The following is a 24,806-nucleotide window of genomic DNA, read 5'->3' on the forward strand; positions in this document are numbered from 1 at the left end:
AGAAAAAGTCATTAATAGAGATTGGAGGGATCATAAACATCTTTAAAAGACCATCCAGGCTTATTTTATTGATATCTTTGCAACAACTCTTGAAAAGAAATCCAGGGAAACCCTCACTATGGAAAGCTAATCTGATGGAAGAGCAGTATAAACTATGATATATGAGAACACAGAATATTGTAACCTACAATATAGAAAATATTTACACAAGCCAGGGACTAATACTCTGCAGCTGAGCGATCATAACTGGGTCTGCTTCAATGAGTAGGTCAGAATTCTTTGTAATCATTTCATTAATTGTCAGAAACAGTTATTACTGGAGTGTTTGAAAGCAGTTTGTTTTCTTAAGATTAATCACCCCCTGCAAAGCTTATTTAATTAGATTTGTAAACTCTCTTCCACCAAAGGAACAGTTAAGCTGATTCACCATCTTGAATTATCAGATGTTTTAAAGACACAAGGTCCAAATTAACTAGATTTTCCTGGAATAACAATGAATATATGGGTTAAATGATAATAATGATGATTCCTGCTGTTCCGCTCAGGTAAACCGCAACTGTTGCGTATAATCTTTCTTCTAGCTCCCTCAAAAATAAAATAAAGGAGTACAAAATTTAAAAATAAAAAGAGAAATTCCACACCAATGTGAGAACAAGAGATGATGATGACCGGATATTAGGCTCTCCAAACTGAAGAACAGAGTAAATGTTTTTATTTGGTTGCAGGTCCAGAGAATGAGCCTCATAGATGCTGCCAGAAAAGCTTGGGCAAGGTCTGCAGCTTGCTTTCCTGCACTCTGGCAAGGTACTCCTATGCCATCCGTCTTCCTCAAAGCCCAGGGCAGCTCTAACCCCACACTCACACATTCCCACGAGGCATTTCAGTTACCTGCTCAGACAAAGGAGATCAGGGAAAGGAGGGAAAATGGAGAGACAGAAATTTGTTTTTTGCATCAGACATAAAATGACATTGAGTTTTAAAGATTCCGTGGAGTTTTAAATAACAAGTAAGGGAAATGGTAAGGTTTGCCATGCATGTGGATCCTTCCATTTCTGCCCCTTCTTTTGTGCCACTTCCTATTTATTTATGCTTCACATATTTCCGTGAAGAATTTGCAGTGGCTTTAATAACTGACATATAAAACAAACAAATATTTTACTCCTCCCAGTTTCACTCCAGATTCAAGCGATGGAGTTGCTCACAGCAGGCTGACCAAGAAACTTTTGCCAAGAGAACTAATCATTCACTGACTTTATGATTAACACAATGGCATGCATAAACCCCCCTACTTTCTTGTTCCTATGTAGATAATATGAAAAAGACAACCTCTTTCCTTCTTTCAAATATCAAAGTCAGTTTTTGCTACATAAATATGGCCTAGCTGGTTCATCTACCAACCATATTTAAAAGATATTAAAATAAGAGTCAACAACTTCTCTTGGAAGGCTATTTCTTGTGGTTGCTGAAAGGATAGTGTGAAAACTTTTTATTGTTTCAGATTGGACCTCCCAAGCTTGACTGTGAATTTTTATGCCTGAGTACCTAAAAAAACTCCAAGAAAAACACTGCTCAAACCACCACATTTTGCTTGCTTTCAGGTTCAAACCCTATAAAACCACCACATTTTGTATGGTTTCCACCCCAAACCATAAGTTGGCATGGGATCCCACTCGATGCTCTCTGCTCAGGTCTAATTGAAATGTTTACCAACCTTGACAACGTTTTCGGCTAACTTGTCACTAACTTGGAATGCAGGTGAAACAAGCTGAGTTCTCAGCAGTAATTTCTTCACTAGGATCCTTTCACATGACCCCCTGCCACCCAACTGGGGACACAGGGTCATTGCAGTATCTCTGGTCAATCATTGTTACTTCCTCTGTGACATTCTACTCATGTGTGCCTTGCCTTGAACCTTTCTAACTCTTCTTTTCCCTTAAAAACAAACCTCTTCTGTGTATTATTCCATCCGTTTGTGTACTTTGAAGCTAATCAGAAAAATCAGCTTGTGCATTAAAGACTTAATGGGTTTGAAATTTTTTAGGGAATACATAGGGCTTCCCTTGTGGCTCATCTGGTGAAGAATCTGCCTGCAATGCAAGAAACCTGGGTTCAATCCCTGAGTTGGGAAGATCCCCTGGAGAAGGGAAAGGCTACCCACTGCAGTATTCTTTCTGGCCTAGAGAATTCCATGGACTGTGTAGTCCATGGAGTTGCAAAGAGTTGGACACAACTGAGCAACTTTCACATCACACATGTCACAGAGGACCCTAGATTGTAAATGCGTTGTGGTCAGGCATTATCTCTTGCTGACTATTTGAAGTTGCCAGGTAAAATATGAGATTTTTGTTCACTAAATCTGGCATCCCTATGACTGTTGTGTCTCTACCTTCCAGACACTTTCCACACAGGTGCTTGATCAATATTGGCTGATCAAATGAATAAGTGAAAACAGTTTGTTATATATACCCTGGAATCTTTTGATTCTCTCTAAATTATATCACATGGGGAGCTGGCTTGCCTTGTAGGCCTGGCCCTGTGTGGTATGATCTTAGGTATCTGTGTTTTTGAGAGAGATTGGAGTAGGCATGGTGTTGATTCTCTTCATTCTGCTTGTTTCATATGACCATTGTTCTAGAAGGGCATCCTTTTTCCTAGAAGGAGCCTGTGGGATAGAAAGGGGTGAGAAAGTGCATACCTACTATTAGCTCTTAGTTCACGGAAGGAAAAGCAGTCATGACAATGGGTTGGGAGGTCTTGACAGAGTCGGGATGTTAACTGATTGCTTCCTGCTTTCATCCTTTCTTCACTAGAAGGGGGTGCTCCCCTGATAACCACATATACAAACAGGAACCTCCTGGGAATCCGTGGGTACTTGCAGTGAGGAATAATAATAGCAGTATGGGCTGACTAGAATCTTTCATAAATAGTCCTAATATCTGCAAAGTCATCATCTTGAAAATTCTCAAGGTCTCTGTGGAAGGGGAAAAAGCTGTCTCAACATGTTTATTTTGTAATTTTGTTAAGTTATCAATTACATTTATTCTTGAAACTGCTGTAAAATCATAAGGGTGCTCTTACTTTAGGAGCTAGGGGCGCTCGGATGTAAAGGCAGTGTTCACTTTGTCTTCGTGTTTGCATCTACTGTTTTCTTCAGGAAGTTTCCAGAACTTTCCTAAGTGCACTGCTCTACTTCTCCTTGGTGTCAGTTCATCAGTATCTTTCATAAACGTGACTTGGAAAGTGAAGAGCTCGTGTCATATGTTAACATGCTGCCTGTTTATTTAGAGCTGTGACTGAAGTTCATGGTAGCTCTATTTTCATATATTGGCTCCCCTTGAAAGACAAGGGAATGACTTTAACTTTGAGATCAATTAACTATGAGCCAGACTGAACCCAGAATTCACACTCGCTCCCACACAGTCCCTCAAGTTTTGTTTTGTGAGTGGGTTATCTCTGATGCTTGTTTATCTGACTTAGTAGAATCTTTTTCTGGCCTTAGGCACTGACAGACAGAGGCAGCTATGTGCTGTCTGGCTGCTGAATTCTATTCCTCTAATAAAACAAGGTCAAAATGCCTTAAAGTCCTATCCAGGAAGAGTACTCTCAGAGGTGTAGAATTTTGGTTTCCTATACACAGTGATCAAAAACATGGACTTTGGAGTCAGATCTGTGTGGGATGGAATTGTGGGATCTGTCTCTTCAGTAGCTTGAATCAAGTTGCTTTACTCTTTTCAACCCCAGTTTCCTTGTATGTAAAACGGAGAGACTTTCAGTGCTTGTTAGGATTAAATGACCCACAGCACGGAGAGTCTAGTTCACACCCCGTAAGGGCTCAACAAAGGACAGCCAGTATTGCTCGAAGTCTGTAACAGAATATTTCCCTTTTAAACAGACTCTGAATGCTTCTGTTCGACAGACACGCGTGTATGGCCTGGGCTGTGCTTGTGAGCCATGATGGACACTGTGGCAGTGATGGCCCTGTAGCCGGTTGTTCACATTCCTGGCCCTTCCCCTGAATGTCCAGCTTCTGGTTTAACTGGAAGCTGGGGGGAGGGCCAGGACACTCTTGCGCTCTCTGACGTAGCCAAGACTGGAGCCCTGTGGGAAAGTGGGTGAGGCTTCCCTGGTGCCAACCCAAATTGCTTCTGACATTCCTGGCTGCTCCTCTCCCGGAGCTTTCTGGACGTTGTTTTGGGGATGGTGGATTCCCAGCACTGTCGAGGTGGTGGCTGAGCCCAGGCTGTGCTGAGCTTCTGGCCCTGCTTCTAAACTTCAGTGTTCTTCTGGCTCAACCAGAAGGTCAGGTGTGGGATGGCCTGGTGGTGTGTGTTGGCCTGGGAGAGTGGGTGGGGTGCACTGGAAAACACTTGAGCAATGAGTCTAGAGGCCCTAGGGACATTGGATTTTTTTTTTTTTAAGAGTGGAATTTTTTACTTCATGCCATTCATCCTTTCTATCTACCCAGAGCTTTCAAAGGGTTCAGTCCCACCAGGAATCCCACTAGCAGGTGACTTGTGCAAAGAGATGAGAGGGAGAGGAGAAGTCAAGATACGTTACTTCCTTAACGTCTCTTCTCCTAGCATCTCTCCAACATTCTGTCTCCTCCTGGCAATTTTCCCCCGTTAGTCTTTCTAAAATGTCCATCCCTTTCTGGCCATCCACAAAAAAAGAAACTGAGGTTAAATAAAGCCTGAGGACCCTCATCATTCTTGTATTTCCCTCTTTGTTTACCCTTCTAGCCCTATCTTTCATTCTTTTGTGCTCTTCTTAGAGCATGGAAAAGGGGGGCTTTTACATTCATACTCAAAAAGTGGGAAAAAACTTCAGAGGAAGGTAAAACAGAGGGCAACAAGGCTAGTAAGGTACGGAAGATGGACCGGAGGAGGAGGAGTTGTCCAGCCCTGCAATCCCAAGCTTACCAGAAGTGGCCCAGAGTTAACACGGAGCAGGCAAGGCCTCTTGTCTTACTTAAACTTCAGAAAGGAATTTGCTGAAATTGGATGAAAATTGAAAGGAAAATTTGAGAGTGGGAAAACCTCACCTACAAGACAAGTGATTATATTGAACAATTTACAGTGTTGAGGAAATCTGGCCATATGTCTGCAGATGATCCATCCAGGTAGACCAAAAGGATTAGAATTATCTCCTGACATTGGTGATTTTTTTTTTTTTTTTGGTGATAGCTGTGTTGTATTTTATATATAAGGTAAGCATTATAACTATAGTCTTGCTGTAATAAGCTTTTTTTTTTTATTGAGTATACATTTAGTTCACATTTATTTTGAGCATATTTGAAACATCCACCAATTCTGGTAGTCAGAGCGAAATAAAAAGATATTTCCTCTACTTATGGAAGCTGTAAATTAAGGAGGAGACACCCTCAAATAGGAAAAAGTTAATTAAGTTATGATGAGGGTGGTGGAAATAGGGAGGGGTTGGTAAAAAGGTCTGGGGATCTAATGTGTAACATACTGAATATAATTGATAACATTGTGTTGTATAGTTAAAATTTGCTACCTCTTAGAGATATTTAACGGAGAAGGTAATGGCAACTCACTTCAGTACTCTTGCCTGGAAAATCCCATGGACAGAGGAGCCTGGTAGGCTGCAGTCCATGGGGTTGCTGGGAGTCGGACACGACTGAGCGACTTCACTTTCACTTTTCACTTTCATGCATTGGAGAAGGAAATGGCAACCCACTCCAGTGTTCTTGCTTGGAGACTCCCAGGGATGGGGAAGCTTGGTCGGCTGCCGTCTATGGGGTCTCACAGAGTCGGATGCTACTGAAGCGACTTTGCAGCAGCAGCAGAGATATTTAAAGAACTTCAATGTTTTCATCAAAAGAAAAAAAAGATGTATATATGAGGTGATAGAATGTGTTAATTAGCTAGATGGAGGAATGCTTGCATAAGATATGTGTGAAAGTGTTAGTCGCTCATTCATGTCTGACTCTTTGTGACCACATGGACTGGACTGTAAGAATACTAGAATGGATAGCCTTCTCCCGGGGACCTTCCTGACCCAGGGATTGAACCCAGATCCCCTGCATTGCAGGCAGATTCTTTACCAGCTGAGCCACCTCTACATATATCAAATCATCACAATATATAAATATCTTATAATTTTATTGGTAAATTATACCTCAATAAAGCTGGAAAAAAACTATTAAGAAGAGCAAATGTTTTCTTTTTATGGAATTATATTATCTATAAGCTTTATGTAATAAGTTTTCTGGGCTTCCCAGGTGGTGCTGGTAGTAAAGAATCTGCCTGCCAATGTGGGAGACATGGAAATGCGGGTTCAATCCCTGGGTCGGGAAGATTCCCTGGATGAGGACATGGCAACCCACTTCAGTATTGTTGCCTGGAGAACCCAATGGACCGAGGAGCCTGGTGGGCTATATAGTCTATAGGGTCGTGAAGTGTCAACACAACTGAAGCGACTGAGCACGCACGCATGCAATAAGCTTTCTAAATGCTAGTGCCGTGGTGAAAGACACGACGTAGAAAGAATCCCAGGTGTGTCGCTCCCCTAGCAGAAAGTCAGGGACGGCCACATTTGTCTGTGTCTCCATGCTGGTACATCGCCGGCATGCACCAATGTTTCTCAAGCCAAACTAAACTGTGGTGGAGAATAGTGAAGGAGAAAGTTATTTGTCTGTTGACTTATTTCAACTTTCTTATTTTTTTGGTAATCTAGTTTAGGAATCTACTTGCACTTTTTTCCTGAGACTAAACTCTCAGAATATTATTTTTTTTTTTTTTGAGAATATTCTAATTAAAAAATATTTTTGACCCTCATTTGTCAAGACCTTATTATGTATCAGGCCTTTAAATGTCTTGAGTGCTCAGTACTCCTCACAGGTGATATCACTTAATGTTTGCACAGTCCAGTGACACAGAGATCCTTGCTGTTGTTCACAACATCATGGTCATGGCAGGGCTCAACACAGCTTCACCAGCAGCAACAGCTGTGAGAGGAATCCAAGGACCAATCTGTTGGAATAAAACAAAATAAGGCTTTTCCATATGGGAGATATATCTTGGATGGGTTTATTAGATGTAGGATGATTTTTCTCGTAGCCTAAGGGCTTTCTTGGGGGAATATAAAATCTTTTCACTATGCCTGCATCATTGCCAGATGTTGATGTAGTGAAATAGACCTTATCCTGAGTGTGTGTATGTGTCTGTACACACACACATGCATATGTAAAAGTGGCGAATTCTGGCTCATAGACTGAATTTCAGATTATCTCACCCTCACTTTCTGATGCAAAAATTTCTTCATGTAACTTCTAAATATGCAGCAGGACTCCTGCCGACCCTCTGTTTGAATAAACTATAGGTCATATCATGTTCACCAATATGCAAAACCAGAGGCAGTAAAATAATGATAAACACGGTCATTTCATAAAAGAGCTTGTTAGTCTTGTCCTTTAATAGTAGGATATAATGAAGTGCTCCACCAAAACTTAAAAATTCATGATGATTTTTGATGCCATTCATCAGAATTTGCCCTGTGAACAGCCCCGAGCTCTATTGTAGTAAGCTGTCACGCGGTTGCAATCATACTTTTTCCACAGCCATCAGAGGCAACTGTCAGCAACACCGTATCTTCTCCTTTATGGCTTCAGGTCCCCAGGGTTCCATCCTGAGTCCAGAGCGACCTGTATAGGGTTTGCTAATGACCTGCTGATTGTCTGAACGAAAGCTAAATCTTACACTGTTCAGGCAACACGTGATTCCACACAAAAGCAAAGGACTGCCTGGTGTCAAAATAGTACCATACTCTTACCTTTGATAAAGGTTTTAACTGACTACAAGATACTATTTGGGGCTGAAACGAGTGGCAGAGATGTTTATTCAAATAACTAACAAGTTGGCAACCGGGAGGAAAATTTCAGGAATGTATGTGTGTGTGTGTGAGAAAAGGATACTGTTTAGATAGCTGTTACTGTTCAGATTTTTGGTTCTAATTTTGAAAGGTACAGAAAATATGTCTGTTTCAACTGAATATTTCTTCATGTTGGTGATTATTAGCATACTTTAATATGCCACCAAAGTGTTTTCTTTCCAGGCAGTGAAAATGTGTGATGAACACTGTGTTGATCTATCTACATATTTATTTTTGACCTCTATCGCCTGCCTCAGGGAGCAGGTTTGGAGTTGTAGCAGGCCAGGTGAAGCCATCTCAATACTCTACATGATCACTGTCTGCCCACAGCATCTCCCCTCTGAACCTGAGGAGACAGATGAGAACGATTTAAAAATTCTGTCCTTTTCCTCTTTCCCTTTCCCCCTGCTCCACTGACTCTGCAGGCTGGTCAGCATCTATGTGTGTCTGATGGGCTGGTTCTTGATAAGGGGACTTATCACCAAGTCATTTATCTGTTTAGTGATGGAGGAGAACAGACTGTGACCCAGTTTCCAAAGCTTTATTCCAAGACTTGACTTATTTGATGGTTCATTTGTCCATTTATTCTTTCACTCATTTGGTGATTTTTAAACCTCTTGTTATATGTTAGGCCCTATATAACCACTAGGATGATAATGATGAGTAAGATTTGGCCTCAGTCCTCAAGCCTGCTATGAACCTCTAGGAGTCAAACGGCAATTACCAAATTCTTGATAAACTTGATAATCCCAAGTCAGTTTGGCCTTAAAAGGATTTAGAGAGAATATGTGTTGCAACATGTTGGCAAAAATGAAAGCTCCTCCACTGGACTGTAAGCTTGTTTAGGGCAAGAAGTGAACCTTGTCGTTGGAATTATTTATAGCCCTGAGCACAGGAAGCATATAGATCATATGTTCTAAAAAATATCAGTGAAATTTTCAGAATGTCTGAGAAGTTTCAGCAGTGGACAGTAAATTGTAAATGCCAAGAGTAGGGCTTTTGGGGTTTGGCTTCCACTGATGTAACTTCACTTAGCAACTAGTGATGGCTCTTGCCTTATCAAATTATTATCCATTTCAAAACATAGGTGTTTAGTACCTGATAAGACCTGATAGCATAAGCTGGGTGTTGTGAATTCAAGAGTGAAAAAGATAGATACAGGATCTTTCCTCCTGCAGCTGATGGACAGCGGAGGACTCACAGAGGAGGATACAGCACAGGGATCTCAGAACAGATAAGAGAGAATTCCAATAAAATGTGTTAAGTTTTGTGAGAAAACAGTATACTGTTATCTAGACTACCTAAAAGGAGAGGTTAGGAGGTCAGGGAGAAGAGTGCTCCAGGCATTAGGGACAGTGTGCAAAGATCTGGAGGTGAGAATGAGCCATGGTCATTCCAGAGACTTAAATATATTCAGAATCATTGAATTGTCGCCTGCAATGAGAGGAGCTTGAGATGAGGCTGGGGAGGTGAGCAGGGTCAGATTCCAAGGGACCTTGTAGGGAATGCTAAGTAGTTTGGACTTCATTGAAAATCAAAGGGAACTTATTGGGACTTGAGCAAGGCAGTGCCACAGTGAAGTTTGTGCTTTTGAATGATTGCTCTTGCTGGGCTATATATTGGATGTGGGATGGAGAGGGTGAGCTGTGCCTGTTGGGAAGGCTTTTGCAGTAATCTGGGTGAAAGACGGCCCATAGTCAAACAGTATGGTATAGTGGAGAATGCATGAGCTTGAAAACCCAGTAAGACCTGGCTCTGACACTTATCATCTATGTGGCTTATGGTAACTATCCTACATAGTGCATTTTATACTTTCTCCTGCAAAATGGAGTAACTTTGCCTATCTGATGTGGGATTTAAATACTGTACATAATACTGTACTGTTAAATACTGTACATAAGCTGCCAGGTATTATATGACCCACACTTCAATGATAGTCCCTTTTTACTGCTCTTTCCTCTCTCCTTGTATTTCTACCCCTTTCATGTGCAACTTTGGAGAAGGCAATGGCACCCCACTCCAGTACTCTTGCCTGGAAAATCCCATGGACGGAGGAGCCTGGTAGGCTGCAGTCCATGGGGTCGCTAGGAGTCGGACACAACTGAGCAACTTCACTTTCAATTTTCACTTTTATGCATTGGAGAAGGAAATGGCGACCCATTCCAGTGTTCTTGCCTGGAGAGTCCCAGGGACGGGGGAGCCTGGTGAGCTGCCGTCTATGAGGTCGCACAGAGTCGGACACGACTAAAGCGACTTAGCAGCAGCAATGTTCAACTTTATGCTTTTAAGTAAGATCTTTCTTGGTAGTGGTCCTTTTAATCTCTGGACTGTGTATCTGGTGAAGGCTCCTCCTTTTAAAGACTCTGCCTCTGTGACAGCTGAAGTTCTTTCAGAATGTTCTGGACAATCACAAAGTCACCTCTGAAGAAGCTGGTTCTGTTGCACACTTTATTCTGGTCTGGGCCATGCTATAACCAATGAAATGCAAGCTTGGTAAAGATGAAATTTTTCATTCCCTTCCCATTTGGAACTTTCTGGTAGCTGCTTTCTCCCCCTCATGCCTTTGGAATGTGTCTTTGGTATTATCTTTGGCCATCCTTAGGGCTGCTTCTTAAGCAATTGTAGAGAGAGAACTTTGGATTTTTTTCTTTTCTTTTCTTTACAGAATAGCCCTTATTTTCTCTCAGAATATTCCAAAATCCTGTCATATTTTCCTCTCTGACATCTCTAAAATTCATCTTTCCCTATTGATCTCCAGTAGCCAAAATGCTTCCCTGTGTTTTAGCCTTCCGTTTCTTCTCTTCTATTCCCTACGAATACTTATATCGTGGTCTCTATTTTTGAGTTCTGTCTCTCTTAAAGCAATCTCTTTGGTACCTTTACTACAGCAGCTTTTAAAAATGCCTTGCCTGATTTCTCTCATTTTCATTAAATATGGACTTTAGGGACCTTCACTGATTTTCACTGCCTGATTCGTTTTCCCCTGCTGGTTTCCTATATCTTCTTAATTTTTAAAGACCTGACCTCCTCCTGTATGTGTTCTTTTTTTCTTGTTCTCTTTTGTTTTCCTAGGCAGTTTTCAGACTGTCTCCCCCCTAGCCAAGAACATTTTCTTTCCTTTTTACATGCCAAACCCAGCCTCAAACAAGTTGTGTCCTGGAACCCCTCTTATTTCTCCCATAGCTCTCTTTCTCAAGTTTGCTTTTTCCTTCCTCTTGATGATGGTCTTTTCTTTATGAAGTGATGCTATAGCTATATGACAGCATATGTATATGCTCTTTTGATACAAGCAGACCTATCATTCATTAAGGAAAGTCTTTGCTTAGTCGCTTTAAGTCATTCTTTTGCTTTCATTGGCACCACTTTGGTTTTGGGCTACAATTGTAGTTGTCGTCAGTTTGGTCTCAGCTATCTTCCCTACATATTTTGTCCTTCATGGTTCTCAGAAATGTCTTCCTGATCTAGTCCCCTTCTCTTCTAAAACAAAACAATAGCGCGTCTGCTTTCCCTAGCCTGTAGAATGAGATTTACCTTCCCCCAGTGTGCATCAAGGCGTCTCATACCACAGCCCTTCTTCACCCTTCCAGACTCATCCTGTTGCTGTTTCACCCTCAATCCTAAATTCCACTCACATAGAACTGCTGGCGGAGGTAATTTACTTTATTTGGAGGTTGAGAATGGACTACTACAGGCCAACTGCAGAATTCTTTGCCATTTTTTTTAAAAACCAAAAGATTTCATGTAAAACTCTTTTTAAAATTCCTCTCAGAAAATAGGGCACTACTGCTCCATATAGCCACCTGGCAACAAAGACTTGAAGCGTGGCTGCCCCTTTTGATGAAGCATGTTCTTCCTTCAATTTGCCACTGTTGTCATCACTCCTTTTTGTGTCCCCAGCGTTGAAGCAAAGTGTCATTTGCCATTTATTACTACTCTTTTTCTTTGTTCTGTTTAAGAAATAAGTGTTAAGGATTAACATTATTAAGAGAAAACTGTATCATGTATCTGTATCTATAGACTTATTGATAGATAAATAAAAGATGGGTAGAATAATTTCAAGAAACATATGGAGCCCAATTCATTCTTTCATCCTCAGACCCTATAGGAATCTAAATTTGGATCTCTGACAAAATAACTTAGCACTAAGGATCTGTGTTCAGATCCTGGCTCCATCACTTACTAGCTGTGTGGTTTGGGGCAGATTATTTAAGCATTCTCTGCCTTACTTCCACCTCTGTAAATTGGGGATGACATTAGCATCTACCTCACAGAGTTTTTTATGAAGATTATTTGAGATAATTGATGTAGAGAATTTAGTAGAGGGATTGGAACATGAAAAGCATTCAATAATTCTTCACTACATTCTTATCACTATTATTATGATTCTATTTCCCCCAAATCTAATGGTGGGAATATCAGATCCATGAGGGACACAGCTTTGGGCAGAGTCTTTCGGTGCCTATTTAATCATATCTCCCTAGTGTTCAGTTTCGTCCCTTATTAGCTATGGGCCTGGTCAAGTTATTTAATCCCACTGTCCCTCCATTTATTCATCTGTGAAATATTGACAATAACAGTATAGTAATAATAGCATTCACATCTTTGCTAATCTGAGATAGCCATGTATTAATATTATGGTATCTGCCACATAGTAAGTGTACAGTAAGTGGTGCTGTTATTGTCATCAGCTACCCTGGCAAAATTTTGCCTTTGTTTCCCTGGGGATGTTACCTGATAGTTGTGAGGTCCCAGGGATCCAGGTGATCCACCTGTGTGTGATATGTGGGGCCCATCCTTCTGCACGAGCTCTTCTTTTTCCTTTTTTGGCTGCACCGCGCCCCCTGCAGTGGAAGCACAGTGTCTTAACCACTGGACTGTCAAGGAAGTCCCTACATGAGCCTTTCAATAGTTGAGTTATAATTCACATACCATAAAAATCACCATCTTAAAGTGTACAGTCCATTGGTTTTTGATATATTCGCAAAGTTGTGCAATCATCACAACTATCTAATTCCAGAATGTTTATATCATCCCCCCAAGGAAACCCTGTATTTCTGTTAGCTGTCATCCCTCAAACTTCCCTCACCCTCTGCCCCCAGCCCTTGGCAACCACTAATTTGGTTTCTATCTCTATAGATCTGCCTACTCTAGATATTTCATATAAATAGAATCATGCAACATATGGCTTTTGCCCATGTGTTTCCCTAAAGAATCAAGCTGCACTCCTTACCAGAAAACAAATTCCTACCAGGAAGAAGGAAGCTCTAAACAGGAGGAGAGAAGGAGGAAGATAGCATAAGCCAGCACTGAGCTAAGAAGAGCAAAGCCAAACAAACATGCATCCAAGCATCAATTTGAGTAGGCTAGGAATGTTGAGGCATTGTAAACCATGACAATAAAAAGCAACCAAGCTAGATTCCTTTGGATTCTTCACAGTCAGCCCTCGAAAATGATATAAGAATCTCAAATGCCCATCTGTGGATCTACCTGGGGGTTGGTTAGAAATGCAGATTCTGGGCTTTTCCTCAGATTCACAGAGTTAGAATCTCCAGGATGGAGGTTTAGGAACTGCCACAAGCTTCTACTGAATTACATGGGACATCCTTGTATGATACTGCTCTGCGTTATTTGATTCTGTCTTCAGTGATACTGCTCTGTATGGTTGATGTTCTTCTTACATACACTTGTTGCTCTTCCTTCTCCTTGTTCATCTCGGCCCCTCTGCAAAGTGATACACAACGTGGGGGCCTGGCACATTTTAGAAGGCTGGTTATACAAGGACCTTGAGGGTATAGTTGGGATGCTGCTGGCCACAAAGCCATTAAGGTCGACAGGGCCTCAGAGGAGAATGTTCTGGAACATTCTGAGCATTCTTTCATAGAGATTTCAAGGCTGGTGTTTGTCTTCAGGGCTCTGACTTGTGCCCCAGTGGTCAAGAGCCCTTTGATCTCTGGGCTCCAGAGGGTGTCCCCAGAACTGCCCCTCGGGGGGCTTTCCGGCTATCTGCATCGTGCTGATAGGCAGAGGAATGACAACAGACGCACAGGTGGTTCCTATACCTCGCAGATCCGCATCTCCCAGGGCACCTGGTAACATTCTTGTGCCTCCCCGAGACCCACTGAACCAGACAGTTTTCCAGGAAGGGGAAATTATTACTAGCACACTACTCAGACACTGCTCTAGAGTTTGAAGAACCTCATCCTCCCATCTGTGTTTGGAGTAGAAAGAATGGGTTGTGCTCATGGGGATTTACGAGGGCAGGGTGGTGGGTAGGGTAGAATGTGGGAGATCTAGGCTGAGTGCTGGCCCCACCGTTTCGTTGGTTCCCATGTCACATGGGATGAACCACTTACCTTTCAGTTTGCTTCTTTGTAAAACAAGGGCTTTGGACCAGGAGAGACATCTGGAATGTAGCCATGATCACTGGTGTCTGCAGGAGGCTTCTCTGTGGGCTTGGGTGTCAGCTCTAAAGGATCCTTTCCTTCATGTGCTCTGAGGACAGACCTGCTTCCTCTGTCTGGAGTCAGCAACTGCTCAGTGTCACTGGAGGCAAAGTGGAAGAAACCCACTTTTGGAGGCTGGGGGTTTGTGTGGAGTGGTGGTGAGATTAGATAAGAAGCATGGCCAGCCCTGCCCCATTCCTTGCTCACTCATGCCCTCCTCTCTCTTCCCGTATTACAGTAAGTAAGAGCTTCATGTACGTAAGTCCATTTTTAAATTGCAAACATCCCATAGGAATGTTAAAGCCAACAGTTGTTAACACTCTGCTGGCTGTGAAATGTGCAGATCTAGACACTGGAAGACTTCCTCTTTAACTAGTATTTGTGGGATTAAAAAATTTTGTGCTTGGGTTCCTGGAGCCTGAGCAAGTGTGCAGAGCGGCACAGCATGGGAGGGGATGACAGTCAAACGCAATCATTGATTTGGCAGCTGTGCCTAGTACCTTGCGAGAGCGGTGCAACAATCCATTTCCTGTGATGTTTTGGGCAGAGATACCCTAAACTAGTGATGCCTCATCTGGACCACCTCTGGGTGAGGTTCTTTTCACTCTTCTTTTGTTAATTACACTGGCAGTCAATCATTTTGGTTGCCCAGGAACTGGCTAAAGCTTGGGTCACTGTACTTCTCACTTTTCAAGGCATCTTAAATCCAAGTTTATCCCCAAATACTATTCGTTACTCAGCTCTCACTCAGGCCACAAAATCAAATGCCATTCAGGTCAGCCCTGTGAAACACTGTGAAGAAACAGTGGCTGGTTTGGGATTCTTCAGGCTCTCTTTCCTTTTCCCCCGGTTTGTCCCTCCCTAGCACACTCATTCTACATTCTTTCTACATGCAGATTTACTTGTATTTAATAGCAGTTATAATTTTTCCCCTTTCTTTGGTATAGCAAAATAAACAAAGGCACAGAGAATCCTTAGCCATACTTTGTGTGTTCCTGTAGTCTCTGCCCTATTGTCTGAAAAACCACAGACTTCACTTTGATGCCAATGAATCCGTCATCGGGTTTTGTTTAAGCCTTGTATTTACCAAGATCCTCACTTGAGCAGTGGCTTAACTTTTTAATCTTTGATTTATAATTTTACAGCTGCTGAGACAGAAAGCCTACTCCTTTGGAGGAGCGTAGCCTTTTCTTACATTGCTTCCCACCGCTGCTTGTGAGCGTCCGGAACTCTGGCCCCTGGACACCTCCATCAAGAAGGCCTTATGGATGAGCTACCTATCCCCACTGAGAGAGGAGGAACATCAACTGCAATTTCTAACTAGATTGCCTTCTTCGTTTCAAGTAATGGCTGCCATCAGGGTCAGATTACGGACACACCAGCTGGATGGCTGCTTAGAAGACTAAACTATAAGGATACTGAAATGTCGACAGTGTGCTTAAATAACCAGGAAAACATACCAGCACTTCTTTTAGGGAGCGCTCTGTTTGGGGTTGGAGGAAATGGTTTGTTAGGTTCCTCAGGAGTAATCAGAATAGAGGACCAGAGGGTGGAAATGAAGACACAGTCACTGATGGTTTCTCTTCCAGTTCTAGAATATTAGCCCTTAGTGTGTCTTCATTCACTCAGAGTAAGGGTTGTTAATTAACAGAGCAGATCAAATCAAATGGAGCTTGAATTCTTGTGGGTTGGGTGCTCAGATCCTCTGTTGAATTAATTAGATAGAGACCAAGTGGAGTTGAGATTTTTCAAAAGCATTTCACTGAAGGGTGATATTGTCAATTATTTGCAAATGAGGACATCAAGAAACGTTCTTGGAATAATGAAATATAGAACTTGTGGTCATGTTCAATAATTTAAAAGATAGTTAAGTATCTACTGGACACTGTGGAGACTTAGGACCAAGAGAAGCGTGATTCCTACCCTCATGGAACTTACATTCTAGTTTCTCTTATGTGTGAATAGCAGTGGCTACAGAAAACAAATGGACACAAATGTATTCTCAAGTCCAGGGTTCCAATTAACAGAGGATTTTCTGTTCCCTTAATCATGCCTAGTGACCAAGCTTTTATGGGAGTTCTAAGTCTGCACTCTATAAGTGCTCTGAGAACCAGGGCAGACTGTTTCCCTAGCAAGCTAAAGTCCCATGGTATTAAGGGAAAGGGTCAAGGTTAGTAGGACTTCTGGAAGGGGAGATATTAAGTGACTTGGGTCAGGAAATATGAAGGGATAAAACCAGCTATTGCTTCTGCCCTACGCAGGAAAACTGCAGTGTGAGACATGCTGGGCTGGAAACTTTGAGACCCAGGTTTTAGTCTTTATTCCAATACTGACAAGCTATGTAACTGTGGTCAAGTTACATATTACAGTCTACCTGGAGCTGTCTTGAATGACTTCAGGATCCCTTCCAGCTTTAAACACGTGAGCACCAAGCCCCAGACTACAGGACAACTGGCTAGTTTCTTAGTTGTTAGGTCAAATAGCTCTGCATTTGTCATTTGTTATTTTTTTGGAGGGGTGTTTATCAACCTTGTAAGATACAGTGAGTCTGTCTCTCCCCTTTGGAATTGAGAAGGTTCTAGAAGCACATCCTGTAGAGCTCATAGAGGCTTTATTCCCCTTTTCATCCTTTCTTCTCTCGCTGCCTTCCTCCCTATCCTTTCCTTTATCACATTTCTATGGAGCATATACCACACGCTTGGTACTGGGTATGAGCTCAGTTTGGAGATACAAGGTAAACCTGACATCTTCCCACACTCCAGAAGCTTCCACAGGAGAGGGGACAAAATCCTCCTTCCTTTCATCTGCTGGCTTGCCTTTTGATGATGTCCCAGGGGAGTGTGCTGGTGGGTAAACAGCTACAGGCCAAGTCCCCATTCTGCTCGAGCAGTTTGGGGACACACATCCAGGTAATTCTCTAGGCCCAGGGTTACCATCAAAAGATCTATGTCCAGATAAAAGGAAGAGATGATTTTTTACTTCTTGGGATAAATATGAGATAATCCTCTATACAGTCCTGGCTACTGTCTACCCCATCCTCTTAATACATCTTTGCTCAGGTGGGGAGACGCTTAACTAGCTCCTAAAATTAAAAAAAAAAAAAAAAACCCTCTCAACAGACAGACATTTTTCATGTATATTGTGTTTCATATATTCACTATGACTGGTGGCCTCTTTAAAAAGGAAAGGGAAAACACTAATAAGACCAGAAGATTTTGTTATATATTCTTACCTCATTGTGAATCCTATATTAGTAACTTTTCTTCATCTTTGTTTCTTCCATCATTTGCAACTCTGAAAGATGTCTCTAAATATAGAAAATATTTTACAGAAAAAGAAATCAATGGCATTTCACATTCATAATTGCTGACATAAAGTGTTGTGTTTTTTTTTAAATCCTGGGAAATAGTTTTAAGGGCTTCAACGTCTGGCTTAAATGCTTGAATTAATTACTCTTGACTCAATTTTTCTTCCCATTTGAGGTCAAGGAATGTACTGACACCTCTAGTTAATGCTTATACCTCTCTGTGGCCAAGAGCATAATTTTCTCTATCGCTTTCATTTTTTTTGCAGCTCTACTGCATTACTAAATGGATTGATAAATACTTCATCTCTTCTCCTTGTTCTTACTTTCCCTCTTGTAAATATACTAAAAAGAGTGTAAGGTTCACAAGATCAGATGACTAAGAGGACTTAGGAGAGAAACAAAGGGCATGATAACTCACATCAGTGGAATATCCACTCGAATAACTGGCAGCATATTCAGATATTTTAGCGTGGTGTTATCTCACTGAGTGGGAGTGGTATCAGTAAACCTGTTTGACTCTAAACATTCTAATGAAAAGGGAACAATTTTTCTCTTTTTTTCTTACATGCTGGAGGAGCTGTAGCAGAAAAAGGAATATTTTGCCAAACATCTCATATTTCCAATTAGCTGGATATTGGCCATTGTGAAGAAAAAATACAAATGATGGACTACCTCTCATTTGCCTAGTCTGAAGACTTGTAGCTCCAAGCCATTGACTCTAAGGCAATTTACATTTGTTTTCTCTGTCTTTCTTGAGAGGAAACAAAAATCTTATTTTTTCAAGCAATTAAAATTATTTTGCTTCAGCTAGAATGAAAGAGTTAGGAGTTATGTCTCCTTGTACATAATTGTATATTTCATCTTTCTCATTTAATGATTGACAGAGAACAGATAAACTGAAACATCTCTGAATCAGGATTGAATGTGCTCTTAGTGGCCCCATTGCTAATTTGTTTGACTATTTTGCAGTGTTTCTTTACTCTCTAATGGAAAGTTTATTAAATATGAGGGGTGCAGAGCTTTCAGAATACAAATGAACTTATTTGCCAAAATTTAAATGCTCCTTCTTATCAGTGAATGTCTGTCTCACTTAACAGGATCCAAATTAAATAATGAAGAAAATTAGATTATATTGTACCCTCAAGAGAAATCGTGTGTAAATTGTAATGTAACAGTGACAGGGAAGGGGTCATGTTTTCGAAAAGGGTAGATAGTTTGGGTCATATGAAAAATGATTAACTCATAGAAAATGAATTCTTTTCAAAGAAATACAGTAATTCAATGAGCAGGATTTCCCATGCACAAGTGATCTATACCTCTGGCTAGCTTAGAATGTTTTGTTTTTGTTTTTTTGACTGTGCAGTAGAGCTTGTGGGATCTTAGTTCCCCAGTCAAGGACTGAACCTGGGCCCTCGGCAGTGAAAGAGCAGAGTCCTAACCACTGGACCTCCAGGGACTTCCCAGGCTAGCTTAGAATGAAAGTCATAATTATATGGAAATGCATGCTAGTTTTCAGTGGTTACAACCTTATTCCATCATATACCTGTGATGGAATTGAAAATCCAATAAACATCCACTGAAAAATGAACACAGATATCCAGAGAAGTACAATATAGAGGTAGTTAGGATTTAAGAAATTGGCCCAATTTTTTCTTTAATCATGGTGTAACGCACTGTCCCTCAGTCAGTATTTTTACTCGCATTGCCTTGGTGTTCTCCTTAATAAAGTTGACGATCCCAGTGCCTTTCTCTTGCTGGCATTTGAGGGGCACTGTGCGGAGAAGGCAATGGCACCCCACTCCAGTACTCTTGCCTGGAAAATCCCATGGACGGAGGAGCCTGGTGGGCTGCAGTCCATGGGGTTGCGAAGAGTCAGACATGACTGAGCGACTTCACTTTCACTTTTCACTTTTATGCACTGGAGAAGGAAATGGCAGCCCACTCCAGTGTTCTTGCCTGGAGAATCCCAGGGATGGGGTCGCACAGAGTCGGACATGACTGAAGTGACTTCGCAGTAGCAGTAGCAGTGGGAACAAGAGAGCAGCTCTCTGACCAGGGAGACAGGCTGGGAGAACTTTAGCAGCAGCTCAAACCGTTGACTGTGCTCATGGATGGGAACAGGGTGTACGCATGGAGTAAAACACAGCAATAGATGAGAAGTGAGGAAGAACATAAAGGGGGGACTGTGCAAAGACAGGAACCGGTCCTTGTCATACACTTGCAATAGGAAGGTATCTGTTGGAAAAGGACGAGGTGAGGAAGGATCCTAAAGTAGAGAAAATAAAGGGAAGAACGAATGTCTCCAACGTTTGCTGAAATTAATTATCCTGAGATTTCAGGAGGAAGAAAGGGAAGGCGGTTCTGAAGCCTGTGAAGTTTCGAAAACAAAGCAAAATGCAAACAGAAAGTTTAAAAAATAAAATCATGTTTTTCTTGGAGGAGAGGCTGGGCATTAACAGACAGTTTGATGACAGCAGGATTTGAATTAAGGGGTTTACTTTCAATCTCTAAGAGGAAAGTTTTATATGACATAGATGCAAAAGACATTAGTGGGTGTTTGGGCCACGATACTGGGTTTCACTTGCAAAGGGGAAAAGAATGATCAGCACATCTCAGATAAATACCAACTAACTGTGCAATATTTTATTTGAGATTTGTATTAGCCCTAATCAAGAAAAAAAAAAGAAAGGGACTTAGTGAATTTGACTCCATGGGAAGTCTTGAGAATTATAAACCTAGATTTCCCCCATGGACTAATTTGATATTAAAAATTAATAAATAGAAAGAGAGTCTGGGGACATTAAGATTCATTGCCACCATTTCAAATCATGATCCACACCATTAGAAAAAAAGAGCTTGGGACTTGGAATGCAGGAAGGAGAGGGGAAAGAAATGACTCATGGATGGGTGAGTAAGAAGGGATGGAAATGAATGCTGCAAACCAAATAACTACACAAACTGTGAGAAAGTTAAATGAACCATAGGGTTTGAAGGATAAGTAGGTAATGAGGAATATGAGATAATAAGACATTTAAAAATAGGAAATTACTATGGAAAGTGAGGATGAATGATGAATTACACAGGAGAAGATTAAGGGACACAGGAAGGCAAAGAAGAGAGGAGGTAGTTGGGATGGAAGCAAAACGTGATTAATAGCTGGAAAGGGCGGGCATGAACCCCAACCTTTGGAGAAAATGCCTAACCTAGAAATAAAGGAGGAAAAGAAGAAAAGAGTTCAGGATTAATGTGAAACCATGCGGACAATAGAGGAAGCAGGACGTGTCATTAGTCCTCAGGAAAGAACGCATTTCTAGAGAAATGTATTAGTTTGGGTTCTCCATTCGTCTATGAGTAGAATTGTCTTCATCTACCTTTTACAAAATGCTGAATTACAAAATGAGTGCTATTAAAGGAAAGAAAAGATTGCATCTAGAACAACTGCAGTGGAGACTCGGCGAGCCAAGCTATTCACAGTCTTTTATATAAAATTTTGAAATTCAGCCTCTTAATGAAAAAAAAAACTGGAGAGAATTTATTCAAACAGAAATGTGGGCCATGATGGCAGGGCGGGGCTGGGGGGGGAGAGGTGTTAACTGTTTTAAGTATTTTAGAATATATTCTTCTGCAACATTTTTTTTCCTCGTGAAGTGAGATTAAGTTAAAAAGCTTCTGGATATTGCTTGAAACACATTGGATGAGAGGGTTTAGAGCAATGTAAAGTATTCCCAGTAGTAGAAATAGCATTAATTTTTCAAGAAGATTAATATCTGGATTAGGTTTAAATGCCTGTGATTATCGTTCCGCTTGTTCACGTGTGTGCAGTGGGTTCCTTTCAGCCAGACAGTACCAGACCCCCTTCGGAGGGAAGCTGATAAAGCAATTTAGGTGGAAAGGCCTAATGAGATAATGATGCGAAGGCCAGTTAACACCTAATAAGAACATAACCACCAGGGATGATATTGTTGCTTATTAATTATAATGATGATGTGGAGGAAGGTGGCACTCATTTAGCGGAGAGCACTCGGGGGTAAGGCTGTTTTCTCAAAGGGCGAGCTGCAGGCAGTTAAGAGTCAGAAGTAGGGCAACATGTAGCCGAGGCTGAGATTTATGGCCGTTGGGTTGCACTGGCGACCACAGAATGGGCGGCCGGGCGGGAGGTAACAGATGCCTTCCTGATGGGGACCAGAGCTGGAACGGAGACTGCTGCGGCTGCAGGGCCGGGCCGTGCTCAGAGGCAGAGGCTTCAGGCGGAGTTCTGGGGGCTGCCCGCTTGCCTGAGATTCCACAGTGGTCATTCGTGGGCAGACGGGCAGGTGTCCAAAACTGGACTGGGTGTGCTTCCAGTTCTGGGACCTTCCCCTCCCCTCCCCTCGGTCCTGGGGAGTCAGACTCGCAGCGCAGCTCTTCAGCCTGCGTTGGTGCCCTGGCCTGTTGAGGGCGCCCGGAAGGTCCTTCAGGCCTGTCTTTAGAGGCACAGACTTGATCTGTTGCCTTCATCTGCTGACTCGAATGTAAGGTTTCTTGGTGTTAGTCACTGGCCCTGCTCGGCTTTCTGAACTCCCAGTGGGTGTGGTTCACTCAGGGCAGGGAAATTGTATCCGTGTGTGTTTGCAGATGCACTGCTGTCTGTATTAGTCAAAGAGCAGGAGTCGAGGATGTTAGGAAGAAGCAGCCACGAGAGAAAAACATGAAGATTTTGGAAATTTTTTGAGTCCTCAAGGGAGACATAGAAACTTGAAGTTGAGGACCGGTCTGGGGGAGCAGATTCCGGGCCTTAGGGAACACTGGAAACTCGCCTCCTCATTCACAGTCTCTCCCCTCACAGAGCAGGTCTCTGTCTGGCCCCTAGAGTTCAGGTGTCATTCACCCCTCTCTCAGTCTTGGATGCCACCTCTGCAATAATAAGATGTAGTTTCCACACCTTCTTCTGCTATTAACTTTATTGCCGGGATGAGGGCCATCTCACAGGATTTTACTTGTTCTATGTGATGATGTCACTGACCCTGCCATTGAAAGGAAAGAGCATTCTCATCATTAACTTTTTAAAGCAAGTATTTTTTATATTTATTAAATGTGTGATTCGAGAGGCAGGAAGCGAGGAGTACTGGATGGGAAGTCAGAAGATGTCACTCTACTTCTGACTCTGCTATTACGTATCTCTGTTGTTCAGTGGCTAAGTTGTGTCCAACTCTGCGACTCCATGGACGGTAGCCTGCCAGGCTTCCCTGTCTTTCAGCATCTCTGTGATCTTGGATAAATCACTTGCCTTTTTGATCCTCCAGTTTCCCCATCCACAAGTTGAGAGTTTGGTGAGGGTCACCTTTATAGCTTTTAAAGTTATTTCCAGCCTTAAAATTCTACATTTAAGTGTATATATGTATAAGGATCTTACCTCTATTAAACCTTTATGAGAGAAGGACAAATAAAACCTTAAATCCATGGTTCAGAGTGGACAATGAAGTTTGGAGTTACCAATGAACCAATGGCAGAACTATTTACTGAGCAGTAACTAGCTACCTGGCAGGCACATACCAAACTTTAAAGGCAGGTGCTTTACAGGTGAGGATGTAAAGGCTTCAAAAGGTGGAACAGACTGTTCAAAATCCTATAGTTAGTGAAAGGGTGGGGTCAACATTCAACTTAACTCTTCCTGAAACAGAAGTCCTTGACCTTAATGACCGTGTGTGTGTCTAATACTTACGTCCCATACCTGCTGGAACCAGCCACTGACGTTTTCTTCAGTTACAGAGGTTCTTAACTGGTGACAGAAGGAAGGAGCAGTGCAGGGAGTGACTTGAAAAATCTCCCCAGTCGATTCCGGCACACACATTTCTCTGCCTCTAACCCCACTCTGAAACATCACCGGGTCAGAATCACAGTAACGTGATGACAGAAACAGTACCTTACTGGGAAACTTCCCGCCCTGTGCCTGCTCTCATTTCCGCTTCTCTCAGCACGGCTTGTGGGTAGGCAGAGGCACCAGACACAGTTATTTCTCTTGTCTTCCAGATGGGAAACTGAAGCAAAGAGAATTGAACTTCACAGACCTATTGGTCACAGAACAGTGTGAGGACTCCTACTTTGAGACTCCCGCCACCACAGAACATTGTCTTTCTAGACAATTCAATTAATAGTGTATTGTATATACAGGAAAAATGCCACTTTCCTCCCCTGCAGTTTCCTAGTAGATGTGTCATTTCAGTGACATTAATTTATTCAGAATATCTGTAAAGCCAGCCTCTCTGTAATAGCCATTGACAAATATCAAATGGAGGAAAATGATTTCTTAACCAGGCATTTTTATGAACAAAGATGACTTTCTAGAACTTCACTTACTCGTCTCAGAAAAATGCTTCATCAGGGTTGTTAAGAGGATTTAGGAATCCAAAACAAATAGATGCTCTTCATTTTCATATCTTTGAACATACTAAAAAGATTAATTCCTTTTTGAAAATAAAAATATTAGCACCTAGAATTTCAAATTGCTTTTCCAGAATTTATTTTAATGCCACATAGACAAGGCCCCAGACTTAGTTTTAATCTACAGTTCTTTATAGTGTAAAATGCCTTCTTTTGGTCTTTCTATATTTTGGTTTTTCTCTTTTCTTTTGATGAATAAATTCTAAATTTTACTCATTATGGTTGATTTCACTCCATTGCAAAAAGGTAGAAATATCAGTTATAAGATTTGATTAAGTAAGGATAGAATACAATGTTGCCATTTAGGAGAATGAGGCAGCTGTAAGTGGAATGATCTCCAAGACATATAGTTAAAATTTAAATGGCAAGATATACAATGAGATATATGGTGATTTACCATTTATATAAATACAACATATAAACATATGTTTATATACAATACCCAGCTGTGGAAGAAAATTGAAAGATCTAGTAATAGTGGTTGCCTCTGGGAGAAACTGATTGCTGGGAGATTGGAGGGAGATTCTATATATACCCTGTCGTCCTTTTTATATAATGTATCATGTTCCTGTATTACAAGTTTGTATTTGTTTTATAAAGACAGAGGTAGAAGCCTTTTTATTGAGATGGAAAAACACAAAAGACAAATTGTTAGGTGTAAAAAGCAAGTTGCAGAATAGCATGGAGAGTATATGGTTCTACTTTTGTAAATTAATTATACATACATACATGTATGTGTATAA

The 24,806-nt window shown here is 41.6% G+C and overlaps 3 long non-coding RNA genes across 5 annotated transcripts in view; 1 reads left to right on the forward strand and 2 right to left on the reverse strand.

The window, feature by feature from the left end:
* Positions 1-24,806, forward strand: part of LOC139036283 (uncharacterized) — a 286,771-nt gene that overhangs the window by 18,472 nt on the left and 243,493 nt on the right. The gene's annotated exons all lie outside the window — the stretch shown is intronic.
* On the reverse strand, positions 6,086-14,446 carry LOC139037512 (uncharacterized). Its single transcript, XR_011490384.1, has 4 exons — positions 14,247-14,446; positions 12,625-12,734; positions 11,694-11,840; positions 6,086-6,995 (listed from the first exon to the last, which is right to left on the reverse strand). It is a non-coding gene; the product is annotated as an uncharacterized lncRNA (long non-coding RNA).
* Positions 23,469-24,806, reverse strand: part of LOC110122361 (uncharacterized) — a 255,283-nt gene continuing 253,945 nt past the window's right edge. For all 3 annotated transcript variants that reach the window (XR_011488990.1, XR_011488992.1, XR_011488991.1), the window contains one exon: positions 23,469-23,660. This is a non-coding gene — a long non-coding RNA (uncharacterized lncRNA). The remainder of the gene's footprint in view (positions 23,661-24,806) is intronic.

Source organism: Odocoileus virginianus, chromosome 1 (assembly GCF_023699985.2).
Source record: "Odocoileus virginianus isolate 20LAN1187 ecotype Illinois chromosome 1, Ovbor_1.2, whole genome shotgun sequence".
Classification (NCBI taxonomy): Eukaryota; Metazoa; Chordata; class Mammalia; order Artiodactyla; family Cervidae; genus Odocoileus; species Odocoileus virginianus.